This window comes from Chaetura pelagica, unplaced genomic scaffold (genome assembly GCF_000747805.2).
Source record: "Chaetura pelagica isolate M959 unplaced genomic scaffold, ChaPel_1.0 scaffold104, whole genome shotgun sequence".
NCBI classification, from domain to species: domain Eukaryota; kingdom Metazoa; phylum Chordata; class Aves; order Apodiformes; family Apodidae; genus Chaetura; species Chaetura pelagica.
In genome coordinates, this window is record NW_009953786.1 from 7,005,155 (window position 1) to 7,021,091 (window position 15,937).

The following is a 15,937-nucleotide window of genomic DNA, read 5'->3' on the forward strand; positions in this document are numbered from 1 at the left end:
TGAGAAAGGCTGGTATTCCTGACATTTGCATCTCAGCTTATCTTGCTAGACTGTGAGATGAAGCGCTGTGTAGCAGATGAGCTGTCCTGAGGAGAAGTGGAAGAGCAGCTCTCGAGTTGGTAAAGGAATGCACAGCATGGATATTGTTTTTCTTTGTGGTTGGGTGCAGGCAGAAAAGGATGAAAATGTGGTTCAGAAATCAAATGCAGACAACCACTCGGAGGACTGCACAAAAAGCATGTGTATGCAGGAGGCACTGCTGACCACTGACCACATCCCACTCACCACCCATTAGGGATTTTCAGAATCCATAAGAAAGCCAATGGAGATTTATTTATTTATTTTTATTTTTTTTTTTAATTTTCCTGAGGGGTGATTTATTGTGAGTATCTCTTTTAAGCATTTGCAGCTGGTGAATTGGTTTTGTATTTGAACTTGAGGCTTCATCTGGGCTGGGAGGGGGTGGGAATAGTAGCAAAAGGTTCATTAGGCAAAGAATGGGGAATTTATGCTGGGCATTTCCAAGCTCTTCCTGGGGATTTAAACTATTTGTAGACCTAAACCTCAGATTCAGCTGCTCTTTTGGAAAGGGTTTTTTCTGCTCTGTTTTCACTCCACCCCCAGCTCTTTGAGTACAGTAGCATAAAGCTTTGAAAATACTCCACTGAGTAGTCTTAGTCTTAACAGGCTTTGTTTCAATGCTGCTGAAACCCTGTTCAACTCCAGTAAGTCATAGGTAGGATTGTGTGTGAAACTCACTTAAAACTTTCATTCAGAGGTTGAGCTCTGCCCTCGGGAATGGGGTCAGTGCTCCCAGCCTGTATCCTGGCACTCCCAGCCCACTGCCAGGTTGCACAAAGCTGGCAGAGCACCAGCACCTACCAGTCACCCTGAGCTTGCCTGGCCACTGGTATGGCCTAGCAAGCTTCTGGAAACAGACTCTTCCATCAGTCCTGTCATTATGCCCATTTGCAAAAGACGCCAAAACTCCCATTTTCACTCCCAGAAGCTTGTCACAGCTCCACTGATTCTGCTCAGAGTGCTTGGCAACTGGCTTTATAGATAACGTTAAAAAACCCTTTCTTCTTGTGAAACTGTTCGAAGATAAATCTGACATGCAAAGGAATTTTATGCTTCCAAAACTCTAATCCCCTTGATGAACCTCTGTGCTAGGTAAGAAAAGCCAGGACCTTGCCACCACTCTCCAAGTGCTGCAGGTGAATGTGCTGGGAGTGACTAGTGTTTCTCTTGCTAACTTTTCAATGTGGTAAGAGAGAGACACATCAGCCTCTGCTCCCAGTATTTCACCAGGGGTCTGTGACAATGCAGTGTAGAAATTACCTGATGCATGTAACAAGAAGGAAGAGAAGGTTAAACTTTATGTACATTTAATTTTAAAATGTTTGTCAGAATCTTGTATTGAAAAGAGGTAAGAGAAGTGGATGGAGTATATCTGCCATGCAGATGCTTCTTGCTCCTTGATGGAGGCAAGTATCTAGTCATAGAATCATTTTGGTTGGAAAAGACCTTTAAGACCTTTAAAGGACCTTTAACAGTCCAACTGTTAACCACTGCGAAGTCCACCACTAAACTATGTTCCTAAGGACCACATCTATACCTCTTTTAATAACTCCAGAGGTGGTGACTTCACTGCTTCCCTGGGTAGCCTGCTCCAGTGGCTAACAAACCTTACAGTGAAGAAGTTTTTCCTGATATTCAATGAGGCCATTTTTGTCTGAACATTATTCGCTTGGGAGAAGAGGCCAACCCTCACCTTGCTACAAGCTCCTTTTAGGTAGTTGTAGAGAGCAAGGAGGTCTCCCCCCAGCATCCTTTTCTTTAGGCTAAGCAATCCCAGTTCCCTTAGCTGTTTGTCATAAGTCTTGTGCTCCAGACCCTTCACCATCTTCATTGCCCTTCTCTGGATTCACTCGGGCACCTCACTTGGCAGTGTGGAGAGCCTAAGGGCTTTAGGATGTGGATGCAAACTAGACATGCAAGAAAACAGTGACTATGAATGTGTGTGTAGACATACCTTTTACCAGTCTTTCATTACCAATATGAACATATGCATTGAGACCCCATCCCACTATTGTTGGTTTAGTGCCTGCATGCACGAAGGTCCACTGAGGGAAAGGCTTGTGAGCAGGAGGATGAACATCTGCTTATGCAGGCAAATGCGGTTATGAATCCTGTCCCAAAAGAAATCATGGTAAGGATTTTCTGTGAAGCACCAAAGACTCCATAGTTGTGTTTCGGCAGTTCATCTTGGTGGGGATGGTACTGGTGGTGCTTACAAGGGGCATACAATTACTAATGACATTTACTGCAAATGGGATTAAACCCATTGAGCCTGAAGTGCTGGTTCCTCTGTGCCTGGTGGCAGTGAGGAGACCTCTAAATCCAAGTAGTTTTTGGGGGAGGCAGGCACATGTGCACACAGCGTTTGCCATTTTGAACTATGGCAAAGGTGCAGCCAGGTGGGCGGGAAAAAGAAACATAAGAGCACAGTTCATCTGTGATTAGACTACTTGTGTGTGGTGATTGAACCAGAGGGAGGATTTCATCCCTTTATTAATGCCCCTACACTGATATTTGATCATACCATCTGCTTCTGAAATCTTTCCTCTTTTAAAATCACAGTTACCCCTACAGTAAAAATTGGGACATGGTCTTCAACCACATTTTTTACACTTTTACATTTGTAATACAGATAAAAGTACAGCAAGTACATGCCACATTGAGCAGTGTGGAGAGTAGTTTTTGTAAGAGGTTAAATAGATTTGTAGCTAAACAGATGATTCAGTATTCCATCATGAGATGTGATTTTTATTTTCTAGTCTTTCTGAATGTCTGCTACTATACCTTGGGATGTGAATGCTGTGTCCTGTAAATGCAGAATTTTTTTAGTTTTCTGCTATCTATAAGAATGCAAAATGAACTCTAAATAAATGGAAACTTTCTATTACCTACACAGACCAAAAAGCAGATGTCAGTCTTTAGCTGGTGGAGGTGAACAGCCAAATAAAGTTCAGCCAATTTTTACTGGGAAATGAGGAAAATAGAGTATTTTCCAGCATGCAATCACCTTGCTTCTCCAGCATGCTACTGGTATTAAAAGTATAGATCTGTTACAGATGCCAGCAAATATTTCATCTTATAGAGAGAAAAGTGTTGAGAGGGAAGTTGAAAAATAATTTACTTTCTAGTTTCCCAAGGTCTTTCCAAGGTATTTTTTTAAAAAACCAAAAGCAAATAGACTTGTTTTTCTTTTAATGTCAGAAGCAAATGCCTGCAATTGGTCAAATAACTTGGAGAGAGGTTGCTTTGTGGAAAGGGGTTTTCATGAGACTCTCAACAATGAGTAAAGAGACTCTTCCTTCACTGTGTTCCTTTACATCCTATCCAGAAAAGTGTTGGAGTGGGCTTTCCAAGGTGCTCTGAGATCAGGGACCATGAGCTTTGGCAGACACTGGGACTGGAACAGCATGTGCCTGGTCTGGCCCTGTGACAGTGTGAAAGTAGTGGTGACAGCCTGAAAGCCAGTGCTGGGAACTGGAACTTTCTGTGGGGGCTCAGTAGCTTTGTACTGAACAAGGGAAACAAAAGACAGTTGTTTAGTATGCAGAGAATTCAGGTAATCCAGTTGCCCATGGGAAGATTATTTTCTTGAAAGGTGCTGAGCAGCAGCAGTCTGTATGCTGAGAGGGTTCCCCTCTTGCAGGCAGAGACTGGAGGCTGTGGGAGAAGGGAGCTCCCATGTCACAGTTCAGATTTGTGCACCTCTTCAAAGGTTTTTCATTGCACTTTCTTCTGTGTGCAGAGAACAGCAAGTTTTTTTGTTTGTCTTCTTTGGGTTTTCAGTTTTGTATTTGTTTGTTTGTTTGCTTTTATAAATTAAAGAGTCATGCTGTTTCAGATACCTGTCTAAAGACCTTGATATTTGCACTTGGGAATTCCACACTACCCAGAGAGAATTCATTTGTGACACACCAAGCCAAATCAAATATATGACTGTGGTAAATTACAGGTGGTAATAACCTTCTCTCAGGTCAGGCTGTCAAGTTACCATACCACTGCCCAGGCATGCTTAGTGCCTTTTTGGGTGAGGTGCAACTCAGGTAAGTCCTGTGGCATATGATGCACTGGATGCAAGATAACTATCCCAGCTACTGCCATTGCATCAGTGCTGCTCTTGGCACCATGAACAGCTATCAAGAAACATCAGAAAGATGATGGCAGAGGAAAAAACTTTGTAAAACTGAGCTGCAAATATGAGGTTAAAATACGTACAGGTATTTTGTATCAGGGTTTGTATCAATTTTGCTGTTGTTGAGCTTAAGCTTTTTTGTATTTATATTAAAAGGTACTCTTTGAACAGAAGTATGTCTTTCCATTAAAAATATCTAATTGTGCACATTTAGTTTTCCCTAACTGAATATGCATAAATCCAAAATATTAAGAACATAATTACAAGAAAAAACATTTTAAATGGAAATACTTATTAGAAAATATATTGTATTTACCAGTATTTTTTTTATGTCCCTGGCCTACTCAATGCCTGCAGTAGGAGCTGAGAGTTCTGTTTCACCCAGACTCTTTCTGGCCCAGCCTAAAGCTGAGTTGCTCAAGCTTTTGATTTTTTCCACATGGTAGAGGCAGAAACTTTGTCCCATAGAAAAGGTTTTCTAACACTGGATGGAAAGATCTCCTAACACTTTGAATGGATGCTGTCCTCAGTAAGATAAACCTTCTATCTAAAATATTTTCCAGCTCAAATTTTCCTCTGATGGAAAGATATCAAGTGATTCTTTCCATGCGTTTGGGTAACAGGGTGAGAAATAATGTTGCTAGAAACTCTGCAGGATCTTGACATACAAAGACATTATTATTCAGGTTGGTTTTGTTTTTTTTTTTTAATGTCTGCAGATGAAAAGCATGGGTCAGAAAGAGTCGTGAGGTTATATACATCAACACCTCACCGAGACATCAAGCATGTGGAATTCTATATTGCAGTGATTATGCTCTAAAGAATGCCTGAAAGAATTCTTCTCAGCTACCCACACAACTGTGCGTACATCAGGTAGTCACAGGTCTTCAGAAAACAAACAAAACAGTCTACTAAAAAATCCTCCTTGGAGTTGGCTTATTTCCTGTAATTTTCTAACTTGTGTAAAGTAGTCAAAATCTGTGGTCTAGACTGGTTTGTTCTGCAGATTTGATTTTCCTTTTTTTTTTTTTTTTTTTTGAAATGAGGCATTCAGATGAGATGACTGGTAAGTAGGATAACGGGAAAAGTGGTTCATTAACACTTTGTAAATCTGAGTCTGAGGTATTTAACGGTTCTTGAAATCTTTAGGGGGGTAACAATGTAGGTAGCAAGAGAGTTTTCTTCTGTGGTTTTTTTTTTCCTTTTTTTTTTTTTTTTTCTTGGGGGCTTACAAGCCACAGGGATTTGGAAAGGATCAGAATAAATATTTGCTCATTCACCTACTGATTAGAGCTTTCAAAGTCCCCAATCTTGTTACAACACACATGAGAGCATTAGCATTCACGTAGGTTAGGTAAATACAAGGGGTTTCCTCTCTAACCACCTCCCCCCCTCCTCAATTTCAGTTTAATGGAGACAACACTTCGTATGTGGTGTGTTTTTCTTTTGGTGTCCTGCAGTGTTTTCTGCCTGGCAATTCTCTGAGAGACTGTTATTGTACCAGAGAGCACATTTTTTAGAATCCTTTTTATCCCCCTCCCTTAATATCAAGCATATTATTACTCATCTTGGAGCGCTTCATCACTGCTGTGTCTGAGTTGGAGATTTCTCCAAGTAGGATAGCAGCTGCAGCTAATAACATCGGTTATACAACATTTAGGTTCCTGTTCTCTTATTTAGACTGGAGGAAGCTCTTTACTAGGAGGTGCCATATGATTAATTGCCTTTTCTCTGTGTGCAAACATTCTATAAAGCTTTAGCCTTGCTTGTCTCTATACGAGAACGACAGTAAAAACATTCCTTGACGTGAGCCACAACCCTACTTGTTAGGGTGGTTTCGTATGCAGGGGTAAAAATGATTTAGTAAATGTGCATTTAAAAGAATTTTGCTTGTCAGATGGCCCTGCTGTCTATTTGTTTGTAAAGAAAGTGGGTTGAGGTGCTAGCTTGATCCAAACTCTCTCATAGTTGATGGTTTTCTTATTAAAACACAAATGAAAAACGACTCAGTATGGCAGCTATCTCCCTGGAGTCTTGCTAACACTGTCAGATCTGTAGCATTACCATGCTGCAGTAGCTTTAAAAGAGAAGAAAGAAAGATTTTTAAAGACTTTTTAACAAAACAAACCAAAAACAATTAAAAAAAAATAAAAACAAGCTAATTTTTTTGTAACCAGTTTGCTCGCCACTGAGTCATAAACTAAAATCTGTGTCTGGGCAATTCAGCTGTTGACAACATTAAGAACATTTCAGGCACAACAAAAGTTAAAAGATGTATTTTACAACCAAAATTTGAAATTGGTCACGGGTGTTTATCTAAATCAATCTCTATATTTATCGTTACTAAGATTTCAAGAGTCTTGATGTTTTTCTCCAAAAGGATGGTATGTGACCAGTCAAGGCAAGAGAGGAGGGCATTACTAAGAGAGAAGGATCGGAAAAATAAAATCGTTGATGACAAGGCTGGGTTGGGTGGGGCAGAGAAATGCTGGGATAGCCAAACAGCCAGGACATGAATTGCATAGAGGGAAGATATAGAAGCCAAATGTCTAAAAATTAATTTGTGGACAAGAGGTTCTGCTGAGAATTTTAACACCTTCTCTGTAGTTAATTTTAAATTCTGTCTTCTAGAACCTGGTAATTTAAGGAAAAGAGTCAAGATAAACTGAAAGCTAGAAATGCCTACATGTTGGGTGGGTTTTTAAACCAGTGAGGTTTATTAATTTCCTATTTGCTAACCTGAGGACTTTAGGAGTCAGTTTATATGGTATTTCTTTAAGACCATGAGTATGTAACTTTGATTTTTAAATGCCTGGAGACCCAGGCATTTTGTGTATTTGGTGAAAGTGAAAGGGGGGAGGGGAAAGAAGGAAGAAAACAAAAAAAAGAAAATATTAAGAAAAAAAAATAGAACTTGGCAGAGGCTGTCCCTTTTCTTGCTGGATGTTTTTCAGGTGAACTACCCAGCTATGCTACTGTATTAAAGTCAGGCCAACAATGTGGAGCTAAGGATTATTCCACAAATCCTGTTTCAATAGTTCTTTTCATGGTGTTTTTCCTCAAGTCTTACTTCTTCCTTAGGATTTCCCAACCTGATCAGGACTCTCCCATCTTTCCCCATGCGTTGCATCTCCATGGCTTTTGACAGGGCTGGGCACAGTGCTCCGTGGTTGGAAAGAGGAGCCGTGTCCCCCATGGGCCTGGCGCAAGGCTGCAGCCACCGATGGCTTTATCAGATGTACAGAGACATTCCAAGTATGCTTCTGGTCGCTGGGGGATATGGGAATATATTTTAAAAAATCATGAAAAAGAAAGGCTTAGAGAAAAGCTGTTAGGCAAATTGGGGGTCTTTTTTGTCAAGTTTTTTTTTTCTTATTTTATTTCTTTGGAAAGGGTGACATTCTTTACCCCTGCGCAGATCGTTAAAGCTGTGTGATGTCATTTTCTTTTATTTTTAAAGCCGTGGTTTGACAAGCTGAAAGGCTGCAGGTTAGGTAAAACTATTAATGACCATTTAGTGACCTCTGCTCCAACCGCCCACAGAGGCTGCAAATTTTTAAATGTCTGACAGCTGCTTGGCTCTCCTCAGCATTGTTATAGCGGTCGACTGCGGATGAGGTTTCAGAGGTAAAGAAGTCACCTCCCAGATTGCACCCTCCTGGCACCACCACTGGGCAGATAAAAAAAATCAGATTTTGGTGGTTTCATTTGGCAGGAGACCTCCGTTTTTATGACCAAGGGATGCCAGGAGCTCTTTCTGGTTGCCCCCAGCCACATCATTCCTGCAGGTGGCATGGAAGGTCACTGTGCTCAGAGCTAGTCTTGCCTAAACCAGGGGCCGGGTGCTGCCCGTCACAGGTCCGCCCCACAGGGCTTAGCACCTCTTGCTAAGAGAGGGCTCTGTGAATGTACTGGGTAGGTTTGTCCCATTCTTCTGCTTTTCCACAGGCATCTGCTCTTGGCAGGAGTGGGGCAAGCATCAGGGAGCTTTGGTTGGAGCTGGCATAGCTGGACCCTCGTAAATGCAGCTCTTGTGGAGGAGTGTGAACCTGGGGAGTTGTGCATGGTGGACATGGACTGTGACATAGGGCAAGCGTAGGGACAGCTTTGCAAGATACTGTTGCTTTGTGGAGCGAAGGACAGTAACCTCATGTTGCTGTAAAATATTCTGGGATTTCTGTCTCTTGTTAAATTTGGTACAGTTTTCATGGTTGCAGCTCCTATGGGCTTCCCAGACATGTTATGCTTGCACCATGAGATTCCTAAGGGGCTTCATGGAAACAATGGCAAGAGCTGGAACTGAAAACAAGTTGCGACTGCTACGCAAGCCCTCGGTGCACTCCCCCTGACCCCAGGCCTGAGGGATCCTCTCCTGAGACTTCAGAGGTCCCAGCAGGATGGCCATGGCAGAAACCTAGGAAAAAAGGAGCGATAAACAAAAAAGACAAACTGTGGCTTAGTCAAATATGAATGACCAGGAATAATAATATTCAAAATACTTAGTGTTTCCTCAAACACTTCATGCATTTGCTCTCCTCAAGTCTTCAGAGCTGTGGTGTCTTCTCACCATGACTCTCCCAGAGAGCATTTGCTCTGTAGTTACATTGAACTTTGGGAACTTGTGGCATCTCCAGACCATGTCTTTACTCTTTTTATCCCTTCTGTCACTTTCTGCCCACCTTAGGTGCAAGCTTCCTCCTTTCTTGTGCCTTCTCTTTTCTCTGGCCAATACCAACTCTGGTGTCCTTTATGTTATCTCGCAGAGTGCCTGCCAGTTCCCCAAAGCTCCATGATCCTTTGACTGGATGCTGCTGTTTAATGCAGTCATTTGAAATCGAAGCCCTGTGTAAAACACTAAACACTAAATGATAAGTGACACAACATTTGTCTGCTGGAGTCACAAGTCATGTTAGCAATCGTGCCATCACAGTGTGCTGGTGTAGGATTTGGGGGCAGCATGACATGCTCTGAAACACAACTGATTTTTTCTGTGTATCAGTGGCTTGGGTGCTGGATTAAATCTTTTCAACAGTGTATAAAACCTTAAGCGCTCTGGGCAGTATTTTTACAGGGAGTGATTGCACTGTGTTTAGTTCCTCAACTGGGCTGTTAAATGAAAAGCTGAAACCTGCCTGCGGTGCTAAGAGATGGGTGCTCAACAGAATGAAAACATACAAATTAACTTGCAAATATTTTTATGTTGCCCACTTTCCTACTTGCAGCTGGTTGATTAAAAGTCTCAAGGATAAACAGAAATCCTCCCCTGTGAAAAAAATCAGAGAAATGCCCATAAATTAAAAAAAAAACCAACAACAACTTTCCCACTTTGCACAACCTTGATTTTGAAATTTAGCTCAAACATGCAAGTGAATTGCTTTTTGCTGCCTTAAATTCCTGCGGAAGGGCGGGTAACTTTGAGAGACGATGCAAGATAAGCCAGGCAACTGCTACACCATTTAAAAAATCCTGAAAACTGTTCCAGACCCCGTCAGTGCACCTGGGGCAGCTGTGTGCTTCCAGGGAGCTGCGTACTGGTGGCCATGCCAGCAGGAAATGCGGCGTGACCTGTGGCGAGCCCAGAGGCTGGGAAATGTAGCGAGCTGAAGATTTTTCCATGGGTATCTCTACGTGTCCCGGGCAGTTTCTGTGTGGGCATGGGCACAGGAGCAAATATAAAGCCAAGGGAACAAACAGGAGTGGTGGGAGCATCCTCCTCCCTCCACGTGGGTAGCCTCAGAGTGCTTCCCATCATGTGTGCCTGCCGCCAGCTTGATGGCCTTGCCGCCTTCCCTGGACACTGCGGCTGCGTGCGTGAGACCTGGCTGTGAAGCTTAAATGGTTTCTGGAAAGCATAATATTATTTTAATCATAAATTATTTGGAAACTCAATACAGAAATAGCTTTGGATCACTTCTTCCAGAGGGGTGTTTGTGCAGCCAGGGTCTTTATCAGCTTCTCAGTGGGAACTGCATTAATACTGCCACAAAAATGCAAACAGTAGTGCCTTTGATAAAGCAATTTGGCATGTCTTAAGCAGAAAGATGTTTTGTTTTCCTAAGATACAACACTGTTTTCAGTGCGGGGACCTGCCGTATGTGCCAGCATATGGAAAGAAAATACCAGTTTTGTTAACATTTGTGTTCAGAACCTGTGGGGAGGGGACGAAAGGGGTGGCTGCCTTTGCAGCTGTGAAGTGGTCTCTCTTATTGCAAGGGGGACAGCACAGAAAGCCCAAAAGGGATTGCTGGTGGTGGAGATACCAGTGGTCTGCAGGCAGCCTCTTGGGCCCAGATTCCCCCCCCCCCCCCCCCCCCCCCCCACTATCAACTTACTGATAATACTGGTAGTACACACCTACCATCAACTGATAGTACTATCAACTATCCAATTACGTTTTCTACGGCATCGAAATAACCCAGAGCCAACACTCGGAGGGATGCAGCCCTTGCAGAACGGAGTGCAGAAAAGGGTCAGCTCCTGCTCATCCCAGGAGCTCAGCTGCTCCCTCGGCTGAATTCCTTCACACAACCCCTAACACAGAAACTGAAGTTCGCAGGAGGCTTACGTTGCATTTCCATAGTTCACGGCTTGTCATGTACAGTTTACTCACCGGAAAGTAATGAACTTCATTCAGTGAAAATCCCGTGTTTGTATAACACACTGTATTTGTGTAAGAACTCAGTTTAGCTCTTCCCCATCACATGCTGGTGCAAGGCTGGTCCCCACTGCCGCCTGCCTCCCAGCGCAGAGTAGGAAACCTTTACTGGCCATACAGTAGGCATCTTTGTGGATCCTGTGAGAATACCTTTTAGTACTTTCTGGTGTCCCATGGGTATTATATATTTGGTTAATGCATTATTTTGATTTTTAGACTGCTTTTGGTTCAAGAATCCTGAAAGGAAGCTGCATGCAACTGTTTTAATCTGATTTTACAAGCCAAATCCAATTTGATTCCCAGCACAAAGAAACAAAAAAGATCTCAGTTGTGTTTTTCATCCAAAAGTAAAAGGCACTCCTCCTTTGAAGATCTTCTGTAGAGTGTCATGTTTAGAGAGTGGTTTGCTATTGTTTAAATTTAATCTCCATAATTACATTGGGATTGGATTAATGCTGGGTTATTTTTCTTAGTCACTCTTTTCTGGCACTCAGAGCCACTGAGCATAAAGCCAGGTCTTCACTGGATGTAAGTTGGCATCGCTCCACTGAAGTTAGTGGAGTCATTCCACTTCATATTGTGGCAGCCCAGATGTGACATTTTAGCTGTTTCGAAGAAAGCACCCTTTTGGAGTTTGCTGACTTTGAATATTGTTGTTGTTGTTGTTACTAAGCTGTCTAGGCATTACTTCCAGTTACTTTATATTTACGGTAGCACAACTGGCTGTTGCCTCTAGATCACTTCAGCTGGATGCAGAAGGATCAATAGAAGTTGCAACGCCAGAGTCAGTCTTAAGTATCTTGATTTCTTTTCAGTTTAAAAACTGCTTTTATAACCATGTGGGCAGTTGCAAGCAAGTAAAGTTCATGACTTGCATCCAGTGAGCTTTTTTACATGCTCTTTTCGCTCAGAAAGAACCTTGGTCTGCTTGTTGGGGATGCTGTATGCCAAGTCTGGAGAAAATATCTAGGAGGCAGAGGGACTGCTCCTTTTTTGAAAGTAGGTTGTTTTGCTCATTTTGCTTTTCAGAAGGGGGCAAGAGGGGGGGACTTATGAAGGGAAGGCCTGGCATGTAGGACAGCAGCAGCAGGGGCACAAGGGAATGCATTCAGTGTAGGGATGGATCTGTCACTATGATTGAGGTGACAGGAGCAGAGAACCTGAGGGGCTGTGTAGAGTTGCTGTGACCGTGGAGGATACTTGAAGTTGCTAGGCTGAGAGCAGGGCATCACCAAATATTTCTCCCACCCTTGCACATGCTGGGCAGAGCAGGATTTGCTTTCAGACCTTTTATTTTAATATCTCACTTGAGTTTTTCGGTTTTGAAGACTTTTCCTGCTCACCGTTTGTGAAATGGGGTGCTTACAAATCTTAGTTTGGAGAATGGGAATTGCTTTCTTTGGACTCCTTACTGAAATGAGAAAGTGGTCAGTCCCATCTCTAGGCAAAAGTGAATTTAGGGTGTCACTGCAGTGGGTTAGACCACACATCTTTTTAGCCTGGCATCCAACAGACAGTGGCACATACTACATGCAAGTGTGAAAACCAGGTAGCAGTGATTCTTTCTCTCCTTGATGCATCCTCACTTTTTCCAGGCGTCATCTGTTTTTGCTGCTGTTGCACCTGCAGGTCTACTCAGTACAGTTCAACTTGTTAAACTTGTTTCCTTGTTAACTAGCAGAAAGTAGGTGTGAAGCCTTTTAGTCTCCTGTTCTTCCCGTTTTAGGATGTTAAACTGGAACTCTGTACTCTTTGGATTATACTCTTTGCTCTTTTTTACACAGTATTTAGGAAATACTGCTTATTTTAGTAAAAACGGTCGTCTTTAGTGGTAACGGTGCTTCTACAGTTGTGATTGTCTGCCAGTGAGGTGTGACTGTTTGGGAGGCTTCGTGTCTTATTTCAGTTTCACCTGATACATGTGGAAAAAACCTCCAGGCATACCATAGGCATCTCTTCAGAGTAAAACAGATCTGCTACAGGTCTCATACATGTAGATCCCTATGTCTGATTAACTAGATCAGTACTTTTTTTTAAAATAGGAGGCAAACTCTTATATGCAAATGAGGACTGAGTCTTTGCTGTTGGATGTCCCTCAGCTTGGATGCACTGAAGGCTTGCATGCCTGAAAGCTTCTCTTATGTCCTTGCTCACCTTGTGCTACCAACTTCTATAATAATCCTGCACTATATTTTGATTCTTACTGCCTTTTGTTTCTTTCTACAACAGCTGTAACCACGATTGAGAGGTTTTTTTAAGCTGACATAATTTTTGTCCCTTGTAAACTATTGACAGCTATTGTTGAAGAAATTCTTGTGATCCAGCTGTACGGTTGCAGCAGTAGATCTGTCGTATATGTTGTACATGGCCCTTTTATTAGAAAGGACTGTTGAAGCTGTGGTAATGCTTAAAGTATTTGGGGCCTATTCCACTGCTTCATTGCTCCAGATGTGATAAATGCTGTTGACTTAATGAAGAAATTGGTGACGTAAAATGGAGAAATTGCCTCTGTGCTGCTTTTGCGTGGCTTCTTATGCAGCTAAGGTGGAGAATATCCTTCTAGGAACTCCAGTTTTCAGGGGCTTTCTCATTTTATTACGGAGGGGATCATACATGAAGGCTGGGAAGAAATTATTAGGAATGGTTTACTCTTGTACTTAAACTGAATTCCAGAACATGTGCAAAACTCAGTCTGCACAAGCAGGCTGTGAACGTTGGTTGCTTTTGCTGGAGTGTGGTTGCAGTGGTCCTGTGAAACCAAGTTCTCCAAGTCATCATTGATGATCTTGGGGTGCAAACGATTCTTCAGAAGCTTCAGGCTTGCTGGAGGCAGGACGGATGCCGAATGTCCCATCCCAAATAGTGGTATGTTATTAACTTGTGACCCCTCTCATTATCTGCCCCCTCCAAGGAGCTAGGTTGTTGTAGAAGTTGTAAATATTTGTACAGACAATACATTTTAAAAGTTTACTTTTGGAGTTCTACATTTTGAGTATACATGTTAGTATTTTTTGCTCTAGCTCCCAGAAGATCAGCTAAAGACTTTTTTGAACTACTATTGAGAGTCTCACTTGAGCACCTGACCTAATAGTTTTCTCAACAGCTGAGAACTGGAGAAAACCACTGAATATTGTGACACTTGCTACTGCTGTTGTTCTGAGTGAAAATTGTGTTTCCCTGGGAAAGACTGTTGTCCTGTTATTTCTGTGTGCCAAGTACTTTAGATCCAAAAAGAAATGCCAAAAAATCCTGCACACAAGGAGAGTTTATTTCCATGACAGTCATTAGAGTTACATTTCCTTTGGTTCAAGGTGTATGCGACAGAGTCAAATAGGATTAGAATAGCATAGTTACCAAAATAGATGCATTGTGTTAGTTTATTAATTGGTTTAAAAAATAAATAAATAAATGTGTGTAGTGTTTTTAAAGTAACAAGTATTGTAAGCAGTATGTTATTTTTAAACCAAGCACATTTTGTTCTGAAATTGGCTATTGCAACACTGGGTTAGAATTAGAATACACAAAATGCAAAACCACAGTAACCCGAATTTTGCCATTCTTGCCTTTTTAACTGCTCAACAATAGTGTTGTGTTTGTATAGTATTTAAAAATATTTGTTAAGGGGAACATAAAGAGCTACTGGCAGGCTTCTCTGTTAACTGTTTGTGGCATGCTCAGCCACTCTGCTCAGAATCGAGCTGTAATGAAAGCTCAAGGGTGAGTACTCCCAGTGTTCACAGCTTGGATCCTCCTTCATGTCTCAAGTGAAGGAACAGCAAAAGCCCCAGCTGGGATGAGGGCTGAGAGCTGCATGGTGGAGTGGACATCCCCTTGGCCCAGAGGGTATACTAAAACCTCTGATGGCCATCTCCTTACCCAACTTGCATACCTGGATCTGTAGTCTCCAAAGAGCTACTCCAGCAAATGAGTAACAACGTTCAACATAATATAAGCTGACCATGAGGATGAATTTTATACAGCTATAGATTTTGTCATGACTCCACAATCCCTGGTTTTGCCTGGCTTGGTCCTGATGTTCCAGCCAGCACTGGGAAAGGGCTATGGGAGGCCAGCACCATGCAGAGCTGCTCACTTTCAACCTGCCTTGGTTGTGAGTAGCCTGATTTTCCCTGCAAGGGCTTTGAGTAGTTGGGACATGCACGTGTCCTTCCTCAGATGGAAATTAGCTTTGGATTTCACATGTCACCGATCAGACCAACCTCAATGAATTCACAAGGAAAAAATAATGCTTGGAAAGGAGCTTAAGAAATTATTTCTCCATTTTGCAGGTGCCTTGCATTTTGTTGTGCACTGTCTACATTTTTAATTCAAAGTCATCTTATGCATTGTAACATGATAGCAATACAGACTGGGTAATCCTGGGAACAAGCAGCTCGGATCCTGCCTTTCCAAATTTTACTGTTCTAAAGCTTGACTTCTTTGTTAAAAATGAACAGTTTCCAGGGGTAAAAAAAGCCCCCAGAGAAGAATTGTTGGCATTTTATATTTTTAAGCTGTCTTGCTGAATGAAAACTGTTGATTATTAACTTGTTGGGGTGACAATGAGTATATAGAACTTAAATATCTCACCACTCCCACAATGCAAAAAAAAAGAACACCCTCCATTGTATCATGGGAAGATACATAGCCAGAAAAAACTTTCCAACTCGTTAAACTTTTATACTTGCTTCATACAAGCTTAATGTAGGCTTTTTTCCATCCTGTGATGTTGTAGAGACGCTTCTGAACACAGCTGAGGAGGACACCATCAACTTAAGGACATTTCTTTTTGACTGTGCATTTCTTATAACAGAAAAGTCTGTATTACTTAATCTGAAGGATTAAAAAAAAAAGTTTCTATATTTGTGTGTTGCAGGTTGTTTATTCTGCCAAGCCTGATAACAAAATCAGTCAGAATGTTTCCCCTAGAATCAGTTTAGTCAGCTTCTATGATTGTGTGGGGTATTCAGACAAGGACAGGGATAAAGGAAGAGTTTTTAAAAACAGGAAAATACTGTTGTAAACATATCGGGCAAGTAATAAACTGGGAAAGGGCACTAAGAGTCAAGCAT